Here is a 6153-nt window from a genome sequence, read left to right as displayed (position 1 = left end):
TAAGTAAACTTTAGATTGTGCAAGTAATTATTGACATACCTGAAAATGCTGTTCAATGTTTTTATAATACCATCCTTTCGGTCCCAAAATGTGTTCATTGAATTAATGACCCGTAGTTCGACAACGCGCGATTCGATCGGCATCCACTGCTCAAGCCGCGTTTCCCCACCGATTCCTTATGGCTTCCAGCCAAATCTAACTCATTCCTCGCCATATATGTGAGGCTTCGGGCCCCTCCACGATCCTCCGATTCTCAGTCACCCCGTCCCCAGGAAACCGTCATAACATAACCGTACAGCAGCCCGCAACACGACGGAACAATAGCAGAGGGACTTCTGTTGACCCCGCCAGGTGAACCCACCTGTTTGCGGGCCTTATCAATTGCCGTTAGGTGGGTCGGGCCAAATGGAGTGGACTCAGTTCGTAAAGCGCAGGAATCGCCAGACAAATTCATATTTTATTGCCGCAACCATGGACGGTCAAAGGCATTAACAAACAATGCCACGGCAACAACGGCCAACAAGAAGATCAATGCAAAAGCAAATATTTTCACTCCGCGGCTGCCTAATCTGAATCCGAGCGCAACAGCTCCTGGTCGCCTGCCTGGCCATTGTTTTTGCCGCTGGTGCCGCTCCGTTGGATCGGATGCCTCCTGCTCCTCCCGCTGCCCCTGCTCCTGTTACTCCCCCTTGGCAAAACTGCATTTCGGACATAATTTTCATATGTCGCTCTGGCAGTTATAATCACGTTCACAGCTCGTTAGCCGAATACGAATACAAATAAAATTGCCAAAAAAAAAAAAAAACAAACCCGAATTTGAGCCACAACCCACCTGCAGCTCCTCCACACTGTCTGCATGGCCATAATTGTCGGGAACCAGCATGTCGCACATGAGGATGGCTGGCTGGCTGGATGGTTAGATAGCTGGCCATCTCCATATTGACCATTAGGCGGGCCGAGAGTGCGTTTTGCATTTTGTGCATCTTCATCGATTTCACCATTTGGCGCGCGGTGCATAATTGGCCAGGCCAGGAGCGACCAAGTCGGGCCCAAGCCTCCACAGGTGCACATGGAATTATATTGCCAAAATTAATTAATTTAATTTGGAAGCTGTATGCTTATTTAAAATAAAAACAAATGCTTGATAAAATTGTATAGAGAACAATCTCATGTATAAATGCATTGAGAAACCTCTTTCACTAAAATGAAAAAACTTTCGATCAAGAGTAATTTTTGTTAATAGTTAAAGAATAATCAATAACCTATTACAAATAAGTATTAGTTATTTCTCTCCGTGTACGGTATCACGGCAGAGTCAAAGCAACGGCACCTTTTTTGCCGCTGATGATTACCGATATAGTAGCCGGTGGAAAACACGTTGGATGCGTGGAAATCTCCAGCTTTTGCATCCACCACAAACTCAAGTGGGTAAGAAAATTCACACTATTCCGCCGTTTGAAAATGGGTGGATCTCGATGTATAAAAGAAACTTTGAAATTCCTAAGGTATTTTAGAAAACGAGCGAAATTAACTTTTCAAAGCTATAGCTAAGTAAAAATAGAAATGTATTAAGGCAATCGTATTATAAATAGTTATGCAATTGCGAAGCCTAATCTAAGACAACGGCCATATTGCTCAATTTAGATTTAAATAAAAAGAAGCCAGCTTGGCCAATCTTTTAATATTTTTGTACCTTTGCAGAAAGTACATCGATTTCATTCAGAAGATTGCAACTATTCTCATCATGAATTTTTTCCGACAACCTTTTTGTTTTGCAACTCGGAACCGACAGCTGTAATAGGAAAAATCGAAATAAAAGACTAAGTATGTACACCAGTTTTATGACAATAAATAAAATAGGGCTTAATTGAATAATCATGGGACGAGTGTATAATATATCTGACATGTGCTTGATCACATATGTAAGTATGCGAAAGGAATAAACTTCGGACGACTATAATATACACAAAGCTGCCAAAGGGATATTGTCAAATTATTTCCGATAGTAAGAAACACGAAAAAAGTATACATATTTGAACAAAATGAAGCTTACTAAGTTACTTTTAAAATATCAAACTTTAAATAAAGCGCCAAACCCAACACCACACGCTTTTTTCTTTATTACCTGATCTGGTAGCGCTCTTGGAAATTTTTTTCCCAGTATGGCAATGTTGTCAAATCGTTGTTTATGAATTCTGGCTTAATTTGAATTGTGCCATCAGGAGATCATTGGAGAAGATGGCCAATCTCTTCTTGGCCAGCTCCAAGCGCCTCGGAAGCGCAGCAAGAGGACGATGGCATAGCTTTATTGAAGCGGCAGACGCTCCTCGTCCGAGAAGGAAACGTCCATGATGCAGTAACGACGTCTATCTTAAATGGGACATTTGGGCATCACAAAGGTGCTGATGGCCTTAACGGGGGTGCGTGCAAACTTCATGCGCCTCCGTCGGTAGTCCATGATGATGCTGTCCTTGAGGCCCGTCTCCTTTGACTCGCACAGTTTGATGATGGATAAGTCAGTGGACAAGCGATCCATAGGGCAATCAGACTACGGTCCGATCAGCACAGTCCTGCTCTTAATATATTATATTTGTGAAATTCCGTATATATATGTAAATTCAATTTAATGATCAGCACCACCCTCGTGGCCATGCTAAGCAGCCACCGCAATTCCTCCAGGCTGCACAACATCGTCATTTCACTGGTAACCACTCATTTAGCTGGAACGACCGTGCTCCTTCATTTGTTGCGTTGCGACTAAGTCATCTGGAGCCCATGACAGGTTTCTTAAATATGAGATCCGTCTCTACCTTAGACATCTGGCAGATCAGATAGGACAGGGACTCCGAGACATTCTCCTGCCTGTCTGCTCCCTGATTCTACTTCCAAACGGTGATTCTCGACCGTTACAGGAGAAGTTTTCTGGCCTGGTCAAAGTCGATCCGATCGCTGCATAACTGTTCGGATTTACACGCGAAATAGGAGGCTAAATAAATTATAAATTATTTAAGCAAACTAAAAAACTGAGATCTAGCAGCATTAACAGGTGCCAATGATAATACAGTGTATGAGAGACTAATTATACCCGCTACTCGCAGAGTATAAGGGTATACTAGATTCGTTAATAAGTATGTAACAGGCAGAAGGAAGCGTTTCCGACTATATAAAGTATATATATTCTTGATCAGGATCAATAGCCGAGTCGATCTAGCTATGCCCTTCTGTCCGTATGAACGTCGATATCTCAGGAATTATAAAAGCTAGAAGGAATCATAAAAACTATAAGGATGATGGAATGCATTCCGACTAACGATGGAAAAGGTTAAAACACGGCAATCTCATTTTATTCACTAATATCTATTGATATCCTACAAAAATTATGAAATTTCGATTTAAGTAACGGGTATAGTCGGAAAGTCGCATATGTGGCATATCATGATGTGTCGTCGATGCTCATCCCATGGTACCGATTAGGGCTCGGTGACCCCCCTTTCGGCTCCGACAAGCCCGGATTTGGGGACACCTGATGTTGTTACCAGTTTTGGCTTTTTAGCCTGGGACTGGCAACCCATTCCCCGCTCCTTGGTGCATCCTTTCCTGCCGCCTTTTGAAGAGAGTGCCAGCGTTGCGGTACACAGTCTCATTGTCTCTCGCGTCCGTGTTACTCCAGAGTTTGGGAAAACGCCATTTGTGCATCTTATTCCGAGCCCTTTGAGGTCTCGCAGATCCGCATATAGGGAGCAATCGCATAACACATGTTGTGCCAGTCTTCACTTCAATCCGCACCGCATGCGGTGACCGTAACAGTGAAAAACCGAAGTTTCGCTCGCTGAAAACGAATCTTACTTCTGAAGGGAAACTAGGAGTAACACGGCAGTGTCTTGCTGGTGGAGACGGCAACCCCGACCTCCGCTCGCCATGCTCCAACAATTCGATTCGAGTACGACCCTCAACGAAAAGCAACAATTCGTCTGCAAACGCGCTGAAACCACACGGTGGCTCCAGAAGCTGGGGAAGTATGTGTATCATAATAATGGACGGCTGATGGATCCCTGTGGGCAACCTCGTGTTACCATACATGCTGACTAAACTTGCACTCCTGCCAGAGAAAAAGTGTCCCCACAAGCTGGCTTCTCGGCAGCCGGAGTCGATGAGTCGTCTCATCACGACATCCCACTCCTTTGAAGTCCACGAAGATTCCGAGCATATACTGTGCCGAGCTGGCAGCAACAGTGCTCACGACGTGTCTCCAAGCATCCTCAACGCAGCGTCCTTCTCGGAATCCGAATTGCCATCTGTTTCCATCGGGTAGAACGTCCTTCAATCGGCTCACCATGATCCCCTCTAGCACTTTGTCGAAAACTGGCAACAGACAGATACCGCGGGAAGAAGCAGGATTACTCCTATCCTTATCCGGCCCTTGGAGTAGTGCCACCTCACGAGGGCGCTTCCCCTCAGAGGAAAAGTATCCACTTTTGATACATTGGGAGTACAACGCTGTGATGTGCTCGTGAATGGGACCCCACACCGCCTTGAGTATCACCCCGGTGATCCCCGGTCCATGCCGGAAGAGCGTCTGCTCTTCAACCTTGCGACACAAGCATCTACCTCAGAGGATTCAATCGGAGGTGGAATCCCATCAGAAATTACAGTGGGTGCCGAAAACTCCGAGACTAGAAAAAAATTACGGAGAAGAACACCCGCGCAGTCGTGCCAGGTTACGTACTCCCTGCCACCTGAGCGAAGACAACCGAGTTCGGTTGACCTTTTCCGGCCACGGCAAGTCCTAAAGCAGGGCTGGCTTCCAGGGCTAGGCAGGGTCGTTGAGGGTAGCGGGGGGGAGTCGGCCAGAGCAAGACTCTTGGAACTAACTTCCCCCAACGCGTCTGCCTGCGTTGGCGCCGAGCTCGCCGAGATCGCTTCTACGCCTGCCTCTTCTGGACTTCTTCGAGGCACTGCTGGCGCTCTAGGTACTCGCTTTGCGGTCGCTCTCCATCGGACTTACTCAGATGGTGGCTCCTCCTTCCGACGACTCCAACAACCGCGTGCTCACTGACAGGAGATAGTTGCTGTAGTGCTCGAGCTCCACCTATTGGTAGAGTGGCTCAAGCAATGCACCGGTCTGGCAGCACTGAACCGTCCCAAGACACGTACTGTAGCAGTGACAACCACCAATAAGCGTTTCCGGCCATATAAGGTATATACATATATATTCTTGATCAAGATCAATAGCCGAGTCGATTTAGCCATGTCCTTCTGTCCGTATGAACGTCGACAACTCAGGAATTATAAAGGCTAGAAGGAATTATAAAAACTATAAGGATGATGGAATGCATTCCGACTAACGATGGAAAAGGTTAAAACACGGCAATCTAATCCTGCTCCTCCGCCAACCCCACCAGGTTGTTTAAGTAGCCCCGCATGAGGTCCTGGTCGGGCGGCACGATGTTCCAGTGTCGGATACAGGTTCTTATAGCCTGCGTGTCGATCGGGCTGAGGGGCACTATATTTTCAGGATTCTGTCCCGGCTGCAAATAAAATTATGGCGACTATATAAAGTATCCACTTCCCAGTCGGGTTCCCGCTGCTCCTCCTTCTTAATATGTAATATATATTTGTAATATATAAAAATATCTATAATAATAACTGCTTACTGCAAATCGAATGTATAGAATTTGCGAATCTTATTTGTCGTGCGATGGTCGCGCGATATTTTAAACATCGATTAAATATCGATAAGGAAAATCCTAATCGCTTCTAAAACGCAAGTCCTAGCATTGTAGCCGTGTGAATAGCTAACGCAAAGACAAAAGAGAAAGCTATACCAGGTACCCGTTACTCAGCGAGCGGGTGTGCGAGGGAGAAATTCAAAATTTTGTTGGTACTATGATCGAAGAACATTAACATCGAAACATTATAAAATTTCTTAAGTTTTTTCAGCACTTGGAAGTAAACTACCTAGGTGGTCAAAAGTATTTACACAACGTGCTTTTTTTTCAATTGTCAACTAATTGAAAAAAAAAAGCTAGTTGGGTAAATACTTTTGACCACCTCTGTATTCAATTTTGATAAAATGTGTAATGTTTTTTATGTTATAAAAAAATATTAATATTATTAACGAACTTTGTGTCTGCAACATCATTGCAACTTTGT

The sequence above is a fragment of the Drosophila mauritiana genome, chromosome 3L, assembly GCF_004382145.1.
Source record: "Drosophila mauritiana strain mau12 chromosome 3L, ASM438214v1, whole genome shotgun sequence".
Lineage (NCBI taxonomy): Eukaryota > Metazoa > Arthropoda > Insecta > Diptera > Drosophilidae > Drosophila > Drosophila mauritiana.
The sequence above is the reverse complement of the archived record's forward strand: the minus strand, read 5'-3'. Positions refer to the sequence as shown.